Below are 14,395 nucleotides of genomic sequence, written 5' to 3'. Positions count from 1 at the left end.
TTAAGGGATAAAAATTATGAGACGGGTTGTCTTTCTCCTATTTCTGGACTTCTTTCCAAAAAGAGCAGAGGCACCTGACACCAAAGAAAATTCCCAGCTGTAAATCAGTAGTAGAAATTGTAGCTTAAAAAAAAGCCTCTGCCTGAGCTTACTTGATTTACAAACATGCATTTTCTGAAACTACACTAAACTGTAAGGTCTAAGATTTTAAACTGCAACTCATTGTAATCTTTGTCAAACTTTGCAATGTTTGTAACTCTCAGAAACTTACTGTAAGGTGCAACTTTGTAATCTTTGTAACTCTCAGTCACCTTGCTTGTAACTTACTCTAAACTGCATTCTCTCCTGAGTGAATGGAGAGAAAGAGAGAGAGAGTGTGAATGTGTTTTTTGGAGTTGCTAAGACTGGAGCACATGGTGATGAGTCATCACAAACTGCTGTTTTTTCTGGATAAAGGGAAGTCTGGGCATGTTCCCTGATGATGAGGTGAATGAGTCACAGGAGTCATTCAGACACTATTTAAGGAGAGGGAGCACATGCTCTCCCCTGCTCCTGAGAAACCCCTCTCTACAGCCAGTATCTCTCCTTCTGATCAGCTTCCACAGCCATGATGAGCAGATAGACCCTCCAGGATCCACATGTCTTGGCTCCTTCTGCAACCCATATGTCTGTGTAAGTGTGTGAGTGCTTGAGGGCAGGAATGAATGTGTGTGAATGAGTGAATGACTGGAGGTGTGTGTGTGCTTGCTTGTTTGTGTGTGTCTGAGAGAGAGAGTTCTGTGTTTTCTTTAATTTAAACCTTTGATGGCTGCTCTCTCCTCTTTAGTTTTACCTAGTGGAAATAAATGCATACTAGTGTAGCCCTGAGTGGTCTCCAGTGAGAATATTTTTTAAGTAATAGAAATGGGCACCTCTCACCCAGAGGGGGGTGGGGCTTAGCCAGGCCTACTGATGGGGATGGTAAAGGGAACCCAGTGATACAAAGGGGCACAGGGCTCCTGGCCACTGCCGTTACCCCTGTGGAAGTGGCCAGAGTCCCTAACCATTTAAATTGCAGCTGGAGTGCCATCCCTTGGACTGCAGGAGTGCGGAGCTTGGCCCACCCCCACCTTGCCCAGGGGTCCACTGAGGCTGTTGGTCCTCTTGGACTTAGCATATACCCCTCTCATTGTTTAGCTTAGGCAGTTCTTTGCTGGCTTTTGTGAATTATAGAATAAGATACTCATCTCTCTCCATTCTTTATAGAAAAGCTTGAGTCCCTAACTCAGGCTTTGTGAATCACAGTCATCTTCTAGTTGCCTGAATCCCTGGTATTATGATTCTCAAGATCACAATGTCTAACTCCTTTCATCATCCAGATCTAAGTGAGGAACATACAATCGGCAAATTAATTGGTGGTTGCTCATCCTATGTGATTAAATGTACTAGTGTACCTGAGCCGTAACTTAGGCTTTGTCTACAGTGTCAACTGAGTGACAAAACTTTTTTGTTCACAAGTGCTTCTCTGTCTACCCTCTCTCCCCCTTGCTTCCAAAAGACATGACAGGTGGCAGTTTAAATGGCTCACTGTCAGCAGGATTGCTCTCCTGTTAACAACACAAATGCCTGTTCATAGGGGGTGGAAGTATTTTGTCAGCAAAGTTGCTCACAAACAGTATGTACATGGCTCAACCTTTAGCAACATGGCCATGTGTAGACAAAGCCTACATTATGTATGTCTTGGAAGCAATTATTTGGGTGCAATTTGCATTGCAGTCACCATGTACAGGCCATATAAGTTACTATTAGCCAAGTGATGATTGTGTTATTCACATGGGGAAAATTGCAAACTCCTTATTTTCACTTGGAAAAAGCTTGTTGACTTCAGAGAGACTTTTTGTGTGTATAATTACTCACCAGTGGGAATAAGAAATTCATAATCTGGCCTATAGTTTAGATGTTGAGACAGTTTGGGGAAATAATGATATATTGGGCCAGAATTTTTAGAGGAGCCTAATGGAATTAGTTTCTCAATTTACATTAAATGTCAAGCAAAATCGAGCACCGAGCTCCTTAAAACTCCTTTGAAAATACCATCTTTGAATATTTAATCTCTTTCTGACATTGCAATATATACCGAGTGCAGTAGAGGAAACTGTTCCTTGGGTTGAAAAACTAACTGGAAATTGTGATGTAATCATCACCAGGGTCCCAGAAGCAGGCAATCAGCAGAATCCTTCACACTTATGGCTCTGCTGTGTGTAATTCTGTCTCCTATATATTGCTTCCAGTCAGGACTGTGCATAGGCAGATCTATGTTCAAAACTGGGTTTGATTTCTGTAGTTCTAGTCTGTGCAAAGAAACCACGAAAGAGAGTACAAACCAGTTAAGCTATGTGATAAGTGTTTAAGTGAAATGTAGTGGTGTGCGGGTGGGGAGGGGGTTGTATGACTCTGCTTTAGTGAGTTTTTCCATTGTCTGGGCTCCTAAAGCATTACTGCAACATATTCTCCAAGGGTTTGTATTCATTAGAAAGTTAAGCTATATGACCTAGAGGAGCCACGCTAACTAAAAATTTGTTAAATATTAGAGTAGCAAGGGACTTGGTGAGCTTAATGCTGTGTTGCCTGGGTATGGGTAAAGTCCAACTTACTAAAAAGATTTTTTCTCAAAAAAAAAAAATTGTGAGAGTAAGAGGATAAAAGAATCTGATGAAAATAAAAAAAAATTAACCAAAGGTCAGAATAAATTTAACATTATTGAAAAAGCTTTGTTAATTAAGGTTTATAGGCATAACAGTTGACTGAATTTTTACTGAATTTTTTCTTATTCACTAGTGAAATCCAAATAAGCTTGTTTTTCTAATATAGCATTAATTTTTCAATGCAATTGTATCAGAGCCTAAAGTTCAGCAACTGTAAGTAACGTAGAAATCCCATAGAAGTATGGCTGTATATGTGGCAGAAAACAGTACATGTTGATTTATAATGTGGAGTTCACTCTCAAGTTTCCAGTCTAAGTATATATTTTAGAAATGTGCATCTGTCATGCTGACTGTGAGTCTGTTTGTTCAATAACTCCTAAATGGTAAGCACTAGAACCACCAAATCTGGTATGCAGCTTCCAATTATCCTAACTTAAAGTAAGGTCCATGGCTGGTTGCACCAGGAAAATGGGAAGAGCCAGGAATGAGACTCTTTTTCTTCAAATGGAAAGGGAGGGGACACAGAGAAGAGGGGTGCAATATTGAGAAAGGCCACTGGGGGCAGTGATCGCAGGGAAGAGCAATACTGCAGACTGATCACTTGGAGCAGTTACACTACCAAAAGTGTCCAACAGAGCTGGCGCTTGCAATCTTGCTTTCTCCAAACACTTACCCCTCTCCCTGTCCCCCGCCCTTGTCTGCAGCACCAGGGAAGGAGAAAACCTCTGCCAGTCAAGAGGCCTCGGGAGGAGACAGAAGTCTACTGCCAGTTTGTGAGGCTGTTGGGAGACAGAAGGTCTCTGCCAGCTAGGGGGTTTGGCGAAGACAGTCTCTAGTAAGTAATAAGCATCATGAAAGAAGAGAAGTCTGAGAAATTATAGCAAATACTGTCTTGGATATATATATCCGTGGATCATCACTTTGTAGTTGCAGAGAGGCTTGTGTATTCCAATCACCCCCCGAGAGTGACCATCCTTGGAGTTATGTACTCTCTTAGAGTCACCCGTGGCATGTTGTGCTTAAAAGAAGCACCTGGGATCTTTTTCAGGGGGATAAGGCAACATGCCACATTTATTGAACATACATAGATCAATCAATACTTTATCATATGCATATGTTACATTACATTCATGCACTCATACACACACAAGCACACTCCGTCTTCTTGTTACCAATAGTCGCTCCCCCTGACTACACTGGCCAAGTGAGTTAGATGGGGGAGGGGTGGAGCTGGACTTCTGCTGATCTGGATCGATGCACCGATGTTGACAAGATGAAAACCTAGGGTCCCTCTTCAAGATGCTTCATATTTATCCCTTTCATGCACCCAATTAGTCATCATTTACATATGCAGTGAGATACTTATGACACCTTTTTAATGCTGCTTCGAAAAGGGTCCTTCAGGCACTTGCTGCTTGACTCCCAAGGCCGTCTATGTCCAATCTTCTTTTCAATGAGCTCACTTCAAAAGTCTTATTGTCTTTGGATCTGTCTCCCAGCTCCTCTCCACCCTTGCAACTGCTGCTGGAGGTGCTCACCTTTCAAAGTTTCTCCATTCACACCCTCATTCATTTCAATAGGACAATCCATGAAAGGTGAGCAATCTATTCTGCTCCTAGAAAAAGACATTTTTCTTTACCTTAACTGTTCCTAAGACCTATAACATAAAGGGCTTGATACAAAGTTTCTATGGAAAAGACTAGATACAAGACTTCTCTTAATACAAGGGATTCTATAAGAAAGCTTAACATAAAGATATAGTATCTCTAAAAGGACTATATATATAATATATATATATGGACTTACAAAATTTGTCAATACAAAGTTATATGAGAATGATACATGGTTATATGGAAAGGTTACAGAGATTTATCCACGGGAAGAATAGTCAAGGGCGAGTTTCCAGACAAAGTGTGATACAAGAAGTCCTCAATGGCAGAGTAGACAGAGGATAACTGCACAATGGAGGTGAAACTGTTGTGTAATGTTATAGCAGCTGTGAAGACAGATGAAGGCTGCAGCAGATAGAAGATCTACAATCGTGGTAGTGTTCATGCCATTGGTTTCAAGCCCTCTATCTGACAAAGACAGTGTGGTAACTGTTGTGCACCAGTCTCCCCGCTTTCAGAAGATGCCTGTACAGGACTTATTTTATTTTGAGGAAACAACATATGCACAAGTCAAAAGTCTAGTGGTGATTAGTGATTGGTGAGTGGCAACGGGAAAAGGACAGTGATATCTGGAAGTTCCTAGTCACAGATCAACATACAGTTGGTGGGTGTGTAATTCAGTCATCTTGCTTGAGGACTGAGGAAGGCTGAGCATCTCAGTAGCTGCACCCATGACTGAGCAGTCCTCTTTAGGACCCACTCTGCTCACCCAACATGAAGAGGGAGCTGGAAAAAAATGCCCTAAAAACAGTCTTGCCTCTTTTCCTCTTGGCTGGATAGCTACATACAGCAGTATCACCAACCCAGTGGTCGAAAATGTAAGAAATTGTACAGCTTTGGAACATGCAACGTATGTACCCTGATGGACAACTCAGTCAGTGACTGACCAGAGCAACACACAGCTATCATTGCTTGTGAACTGAATTTGTTTAATGTCAATATTGCTTCCTTGTCCAAAACTAGAACTGATGAAGGACAGGTGAGGAAGGAGAAAGGAAGATACACCCACTTCTGGAAAGGAAAATCTTTAGATGAACCACAATTGCATGGAGTAGGCTTTGCTGTAAAGAAAAAGCTTATAAGGTCCCACTCTGAGCTGCCAGTAAGCATCAATGAGTGGCTTATGACACTCTGGGGCTCGCCAAAAATCAACAGGTACCTATTGAGTGCCTAGGTACCAACAATGGATGCCAATGACAATGTAAACGCAATTTCTTCTCTCATCTGGAAACCATTTTATCTGAGACCCCTAAAGAAGATAAGATCATTCTTCTGGGGAATTTCAATACATGTGTTGGCTGAGACTCAGACCTGTGGAAAGGAACAACAGGGAAAGAAAAAGTTGGCAAAAGCAACGCAAATGGAATCCTGCTCCTTACCAAGTGTGCAGAACATGAACACCCTTTTCCAACCAAAGAATAAGTTCAAAACATCTTGGAGACACCAACGTGCAAATCACTGGCATCTTCTTGTCTATGTCATAGTTTGTGCTCGAGATTGTAGTGACATACTTCTCACAAGAGCAATGACAAGTCCTGATGACTGCTGGACTGATCATCAGCACATTCAATCCACAATGAAAATCAAGATTGCCCCCAAATGGAGGCTGCAAAGGAAGCAGATCAGGTGCAAGCTGAAGGTTCAAGATCTGAAGTACCCCATTAAGTGTGACCACTTCTAAGCAGGCCTAGAAGAAAAACTTTCATCAGTTTCCAGAAGAAATTGAGGAAAACTGAAGCCAGCTAAAAGCTGCAATCATCAGTACCTGTGAAGAAACCATAAGCTACCACACTAGAAATCATCAGGACTGGTTTGATGAGAATGATGTTGAAATCAAGCAACTCATCAATGAGAAAAGAATGGCATTTCGTGCTTTGCAGAATGATATGAATTGCAATACAAAGAGAGAAGCCCATGCTAAGGCAAGGGCAGAAGTCCAACATAAAACCAAAGCACTCAAGAACAAATGGTGGACTGAGAGTGAAAGAATTCCAACATTTAATGGATGCCCATAGTACATGTGGTTTCTTTAGTGCCATTAAGACTGTTTATGGGCTAGCTTGTCATGCCATAGAACCCCCTCACTCCAAGGATGGAATCACACTTTTGAAGAACAATGAAGTCCTTAATTTCTGCTAGAAAGAACATTTTGAAGATCTTAATCATAACTTCGTGGTTGCAGATGAAGCTTGGAGACTCTCCCAATTTAAATGAGATATACAATGCCATCGAACAGATGAAGAAGAACAAGGCAGCAGGTCCAAATGGGATCCACACTGAAATCTTTAAAGATGGTGGACCAGCGTTAATTTGGCTGCTTACCTTGCTTACCCTTAAAATCTGGATAAAGGAGGAGATACCTAATGAAATGAGCGATGCCTTGATCGTAACCCTCTTTAAGAAGAGGGATAAAGCTTACTGTTGAAACTGTCACACTATCTCTCTCATTGCTGTTGCCGGCAAAGTTCTGGGACAGGTCCTTGCAAACCATCTTCTGCCCCGTCAGAAGAAATTTTACACGAGTCCCGGAGTGCTTTGCAACCATGTTGTGGAACTGTGGATACGATCTTCATGGCACATCAGCTGCAAGAAAAGTGTCAGAAGCAAAACCAAATACTGTACATGGCTTTTATTGATCTAACTAAAGCCTTTTGACTCAGTGAATCACTGTGCCCTTTGGATTGTACTTTTAAAGATTGGATGTCCTGATTGATTTTATATATATATATATATATATATAATCAATCTCAATCAATCAATAAACTGATTGTTCCTTCCTAAGTGTAATACTTTCCATTTGTCCTTATTAAACTTCATTCTATTTACCTCCGACCATTTCTCCAGTTTTTCCAGATAATTTTGAATTATGACCCTATTCTCCAAAGCAGTTGTAACCCCTCTGAGCTTCATATCATCTGCAAACTTAATAGCATACTCTCTACTCCAATATCTAAATCATCGATGAAGATATTGAACAGAACCAGTCCCAAAACAGACCCCTGCAGATCCCCACTTGTTATGCCTTTCCAGCAGGATTGCTGCTCTCTGAGAACTGCTGGAAAGGCATTAACTGCTCTCTGAGAACATCAAGAAGACCAAAGTGCTCCATCAGCCCTCTCCAAATGAAGTAACATACCTCACTTGGAGAGGTACTGCAATATTTTGATCATTTTCGCTACCTTGGAAGTTATTTTTCATCCAAGGCAGATATTGATGTAGAAATCCACATAATCTGAGCTTTGCCTGTGCAGCTTTTGCTCATTTGCAGTTTTTGAAGATCACGACATTCAAACAAACACCAAACTTCTTGTCTAGCAAGCAGTTATTCTCCCAATATTATATGAGTCTGAAACCTGGACAATCTATAGACATCACTTGAAAGTCCTTGGGAGGTATTACCAAAACTGACATGAAGATCACATGGGAAGACAGGTGCACCAACATCAGTGTTCTGGAAGAGGCAATGATCATCCATCAGCAACTTTGCTGGACTGGTCACGTTGTTTGGATGCCAGACCATCACCTCCCAAAATAGGTCCTGTTTTCTCAGCTGAAAGAACGATACCATAACATGGGAGGGCAATGGAAATGTTATAAAGACTTGCTAAAGGATAACTCAAAGAAGGGCAACATTAAAATTAACTTTGGGAGACACTTGCCCAGGATCGCTCAAAATGGAGAGAAATCCTGCACAATGTCTCCCTGTGTTCTGAATTTGCCCCCCAACAAGCTGAGGAGAAAGAGGTACAGGAGGAAGGGGAGACTGGCTTCTAGTTATCGTCAACAGCCTCCTGCTGTACCAGGAAACATCTGTCCTCAATGTAACAGAATTTATACTTGTGGTTCAAGGATCTGTCTTATCAACCACCTAAGGGTTCACAACTCCCATGGAAGATGATCATACTCAGCAACAAGTGATCACCATCATATATATAGTGCGTAATGCTGAAATCCTTATCTTAAATCAATGGAAATTTTCCTACTGGTTTTATGGGAATCAGGTTTCTTGCCCAAAGTATGTGTTTTAATTAGTGGTATATAAAATCCACCAGAGAATGCTACCTTCCTATGCTAGCAATATAGTGACTTCTCCAAATGGGGCACACTATACGGCCATGCTGCTAAGGACATAAAAGGAGTACTTAATGCAACTATTGTTACAGGAGAATTAAGTAGAATGAAATTACCTGTGGCCAGCCATTGCTCCTGAAGTTCATGACTTTATGGAGCCTATTTTTAAATCTGCTGACTGAAAGCTGGCAGTGCAAGTTTGAGCTTCATTTGGACAGTGTTGCAATGTTGAAGGGAGAAAGCCCAGGCAAGATTGTAGTCATCCAGAAGAGGAAATTAATAAAACAAATAATAATAATGCTTGTTCAGATTTTAAATCTGGATTTTAGTGGAGAATCTATACAAGTATATTCCCTTTCTCACAAAATTCACCTACAATTAAGCAGGCTAATTTAATATTTCATCTGAAAAATTACATTTGTGCCTGTATAATGTTAAGCAGAGGTTCATCACTGACTCAGAATAGAATACTACCAATCAAATCACATCCAAATAATGAATATCCAAACCATACTTATTTGATACGAATATAGACTAGTAGGTTTGCAGGAAAAGGTGTCTTGGCTTTTTTCTTATAAGTTATGTGCAACAATGCTCTAAAGCTAGCTGAAAACTGTCTACATATCTCATCATTATTGCACTGAGAAGCCAAGGGTAATTGCAGAGCTTTCCTGCTGGTAAGTAGAACAGTGATTCCACAGACAAGTTCATCATAAATTATAACTGTTCAGTTTTATACCCTATGAATTTTAAGATATATAGAGAGATTGAATCGCAAAAGCTTAGTAAAAGGAAATAAGTTATTTTATGTTGCTAGAACAAAGTTGTGGATGTGGAATGATCTTGCAGCCCACTGGGTTTTGTTCTGTGGCTTTTCTAAGGACTCTGCCCCACATTTACCTCCTTATACTAAGATAATTAATGTAACAGACCAGAAAGTTAGTTCTGGAAAAAGATTACAAATCTTGCAAGTATGGATGGGCTCAAGGACTCAGCTACCAAAAGAATGAATTTCTTTTTGTTTTAAAATGCAAAGACCTGACAAGTTAGAGCATATAATTCATTGTCTTTTTCTTCAAAAATAAGATCTATTGACTGTTTAGTACCTATCCCTGGCTAACTGCCAAGCATTCTATACAAATTATGTTGGAGATGGGGAGAAGAGCAAAAGTATCATAAAGGACATGTTCAATGCCTTGAAGTCAACGGGACACTATCCATTGACTTCAGCTGGTTTTGCATCAGGCACAAAATGCCTCATTGCTATGTTATGTGGATATCAATTGAACGTTAGAATTTTATATAGGTTCCATATCTATAAAGTCCAAGGGGTCTTTGTACTGATTTGAGAACTTCAATAAAACTATTTAATATTGCTCTGGATTGCTATTTTTTTCTGTAAAGAATGCTTAAGCAAGTTCATTTTGTGTTCTGCTGTGTAACTCAGCCAGCCCATGATATTACAATTTGCAAATATTAATCTGTATATTTAATAAAACAGACCTTAGTTATGGTCATAGAGAACTTAAATATGTTGGTACACCAGTATAGTGCATTTATATAAAGGGGAAGGATTTTTTTTTTTGTAATTGAGAATGTGCTACTGTGTGCATCTGCTTTTTAACTGATGATCATAAACGTAAAATTATTGACAATAGTTTCTCACAAATGTATACTTAGGCTGTGTAATTATCATTTATATTTTATTTCTATACATTCAATTCTTATGGAAGGTTTTTTAAAAAAAGCATTTGCTCAGTGGTTATAAATAATTTTACAATATTTTAAGCTGAACCCTGAGTTTTATTGTCTCTCAATATGCCATAGTCAAAGTATTATCTTTACTACATAATTGTCTGTACATTCCCAGAAAGCACTGGGAATACCCTACAGCCAACATTTCCAAATTTGTGGGCTGGAGTTAAGGATGAGGAGTTCAAACCCCATACTGAGACAGCTACAAAAAATGATTCTCAGATGATGAGCACATGTAGCTTCCATTGGATTCATAGGAATTGGTGGGTGCTCAGAATTTTTGAAAGTTAGAAACATAGTATTTAAGTGAGGACTTTAGGTATCCAGCTTTGGAAATGCTGACCTGAAAAATAGGGAGCAGGTTCCCAGTTTTAACTCAAATGTCCTAACTTTACCATCTTAGACAGTGAGGGGAAACCTAGGCTAGTGAGTGGGCTGCATAAGTGGCCCTCCTTCATCTCAGTGGGTCACAAAATTATTCTAACCAAGACAGCCTCTGGGATAGGGTAGTTTTGATGACTGTGGTTGCATACCTAGAATTTGTGGAGTGTGCAAACTGAACCGTAGCAGTGCTTTGATTAGATGCAAAGGAAGCACATGGCTCTCACAATGTTGTGTGTAATTAGTATGCACCTCTTTTCACATTCCCTTGCTTTAAGTGCAGGTAACTTTTGTAATATAGCTAGTCCCCGAGTTGCGAACGGTCCACTTACGACCATTCTCAGTTACAACCGAAGCTGTCATAAATGGCGGATCCCGAGTTACGAACGCGATCTGCGCTTACGAACAGCACGGTCGTGTGTAACTCTAATTGGAATGAAGGTCACATATTGTGGGTGCCAAGAAGACTACACAAACTGTATGTGTCCTTTTTTTCTGTACATTCTTGAGTAACAAGAGAGGGATGGTCTTTATATACTTGTGATCCAGTTCTTTGGCAGGAAAACTGTATTTAAGAGATAATCTTAAATCATAAACATGCATATTAATATATACTTCTTTAAAATTCAATCTGACAGCTTCTCCAAATTCATAGATTGCCCTGCTAGAGGCCTTCAAGGTCATGGTCCTTCAAAGCAGTGTTTGTCAAATTGCCCTGACACACCTCCTGCTGGCAAGCCTACTCTCACATTATTAATATTCCATTAGAATGCCACATGGCCTTGAATATTGATCTTAAGCTGCAATAGAAATGTCAAACTGTTCAGACAGAATAAAGTAACTGGAGGGGAGAATAAGGGGAGACCAGGCTGTAGTATTGAAAGGCTTTGTGTCTCCCTCAGATATTTCTTACTTCTAACATGTTTTATGGAACATTTAGGGTGTTCCAATGATGCAAACCTCATGTTGTGTAACACACACATGAATAGTCAAATTGATGCCAGTGGGATTTTAGGTATTAATCAACATGAATGAGAATTGCAGAATTATGTCCTGGGCAATAGTTTCAAGCACACCAACTAATCTCCTAAAACTGAAACAGTGAGTTAATTTCTTAATAACTTTTCATGAATGAAAGGCAGAAAATAATTCTGCATATAGTAAGCTTTATTCTGTGCCTGTTAATATCAGTGTAAATCATGAGTTATCTCTGTGTGACTCAGTGGAGTCACATAGTTGGAAATATGATCAGAATAAGGTCCAATTTTTTAAGTGCACATGCAAAATAATTATGAAAATATAACTTGAACAGATTAAGCTTCTGGATGTAAATGAAAAGTAGAACTCTTGAGTGAAAATGAAAGCTTTAGTGTATATTAATTTAAACCAAGAATTTCAATACATTTTCTGCTTGCAGTTTTTTCAGTTTATAATGCTTATAATGCAAATTGGCCAACTGAATGTGGTCACACAGTTTTTTGTTGCTGTAGGTGCCTTAAAATGGAGGCTTTACATAGCTCAAAATGCCTGCCAGTTTCAACAAGATGAAAAATTAATCGAGTGAGATCAAAGTAGTAAAGTGAATATTTATGCAATAAAACACATGCTTTAAAAGTGAATCATCAGCTAAAACACATACTATTGCTTGTGGGTATATGTCATAGTACATCCATAATCAATATGACAACCCAAGTTAGACACTGTACTAGCAGAAACTTCAAAAAATGTCTTTGAACATTTATTGTTCATCTGCATTGCATGTCATTGGACTTAGCCTGCTTTCAATTTGCATCAGTCTAAGCAAAATGCAATAATCACAGCAAGAATATTTTATAGCTTTTAGGAAGAGTACATGAAATCACTGCATAGTTTTTTAGCTTTGTAACATTGTTAGTATTTTTTTTTCACTTTGTAATAAGATAAATAGAGTTACTCACAGGTAAACATGCTGACTTTTACACCTTATTATTTTAGGCTTATGAAATAAGCCTCTCTGGGTTTTTTCTTCCAAGATAGGCATATACAATTAATTTGACTTGACTGCACATATTCTAAGCTCCAGAGTAATGGAAGTAACTTTAGGTGGAAAATATCAGGAAAGTTGGAGATTGAAATTTATTAACTAAGATGCTGCAAATGTAAATGTCAACTTTCATAACTCTAGTTCCTTGGAGTTCACAATAGATTTTTCAACTGTCTGGGCAATGAAAAGTGCATTTTTATTTCAATTACAATGGAATGGCAAAACACCTGATACACAAAAATGTTGTGTTTTATTCTCTGTTTTTTACCTAGAGGGCATTTTCAAGCAAATCAATTTATGCTTGATTTAATCCATACAATTTTTTCAAGATAGGCTTTGTTTATACATCACATAGAGAAGTATGTATTCGTATTGCCAGTGAAGATTTGTTCATATTTTTCTTACTTCACAATAAAGCACAGTATGAGAGGAGATGCACATATCATAGCTTTTGAGCAGATCTAAACTGGCAAGAAAATAATTACTATCATTAAGCTGCGGCTTGGGGAAAACTCTGCCTAGTGAGTGCCTAATGATCATCAATGCAGTGGAAGCAACAAACAGAATAAGTAGAACACCCCAAAAATTAATAAACAGAAATGGAAGGAAAAGAGTCATGAGAGAAATACAATGTTATTTATTAATTATTTTATTAACTTTGTATTGAGTGGATTAATTTCACACCAGCATAAGAGGAAAAAAATGTGTGATGATCCACAGATGCATCAAATGGCAGATATACAGCTCTGTCTGGCAGAAAGTTGCTCCCTGTTATATTCAATTACTAAACTTGGGAGTATGTTTTGGAAGATTACTCCTACTTGTACACAAAGAATCATTCACTATCCGTATGAATATAATCCTCCTGCACAATGGATTGTGTGCCATGGTACAGAAAATTTCAGTTACATCATTTATATATATTTTTTTATTCTCAACATACAGTTCTGCTGTTCTGTATGGATTTAATTCAACCCAGTTCCAAGGGATGAATTGGATCATATTAAAATGCCATATAATGATAACAATATAATAATGCCTGGCTCTTAGTGAGCATTTTTTATCAGTAGATCTCAAAACACTTTACCAAGGAGGTAAGTATCATTATCCCCATTTTACAAATGGTAAATCTGAGGTACTGGGAAGTAAAGAAACTTAGCCAACATGCTCAGTAAGTCAGTGACAGAATCAGAAATAGAATTCAGATCTCCTGAGCCGATAACCAGTACTCTTCCCGTTAGACAGCACTCCCTATTTTTTTAGATTTAAAGCAAAAGTATTTACCTCTGAGTTTTAATAATGAATAGAAGGAGGAAAACTATTCACATCAATGAATTCATTCAAGGAATGTAGCTCTTTTTGCTCTTTGCAAATCATCCCTATTCTATTTTACAAACATTTATTATTTTAAATTACTCAGTGAATGGTTTATGTAAATATAGATTATTTGCCAACTATTTGCTTTGACTATTGCTTTGGAAATTCACTATTCCTATTTTGTGATAGTGGTATGATAGTGATGATGATGGAAACCTAGGGGCAGTAAGAAAGTTGTAAGCACCATTTCATCTAAAATGCAGGACAATGTAGCACTTTAAAGACTAACAAGATGGTTTATTAGATGATGAGCTTTCGTGGGCCAGACCCACTTCCTCAGATCCAATAGTGGAAGAAAGTAGTCACAACCATATATACCAAAGGATACAATTTAAAAAAATGAACAAATATGAAAAGGACAAATCACATTGCAGAACAGAATGGGGATGCGGGGGGGTGGAAAGGGGGAGGAAGGAAGGTAAGTGTCTGTGAAT

General features: G+C 38.7%; 1 long non-coding RNA gene across 2 annotated transcripts in view; it reads left to right on the top strand.

The window, feature by feature from the left end:
- Positions 1-523: 523 nt before the first annotated feature.
- Positions 524-14,395, top strand: part of LOC142826697 (uncharacterized) — a 195,789-nt gene continuing 181,917 nt past the window's right edge. For both annotated transcript variants that reach the window (XR_012900900.1, XR_012900901.1), the window contains exon 1: positions 524-672. This is a non-coding gene — a long non-coding RNA (uncharacterized LOC142826697). The remainder of the gene's footprint in view (positions 673-14,395) is intronic.

Source organism: Pelodiscus sinensis, chromosome 2 (assembly GCF_049634645.1).
Source record: "Pelodiscus sinensis isolate JC-2024 chromosome 2, ASM4963464v1, whole genome shotgun sequence".
Taxonomy (NCBI): Eukaryota; Metazoa; Chordata; order Testudines; family Trionychidae; genus Pelodiscus; species Pelodiscus sinensis.
The sequence above is the reverse complement of the archived record's forward strand: the minus strand, read 5'-3'. Positions and strand labels throughout refer to the sequence as shown.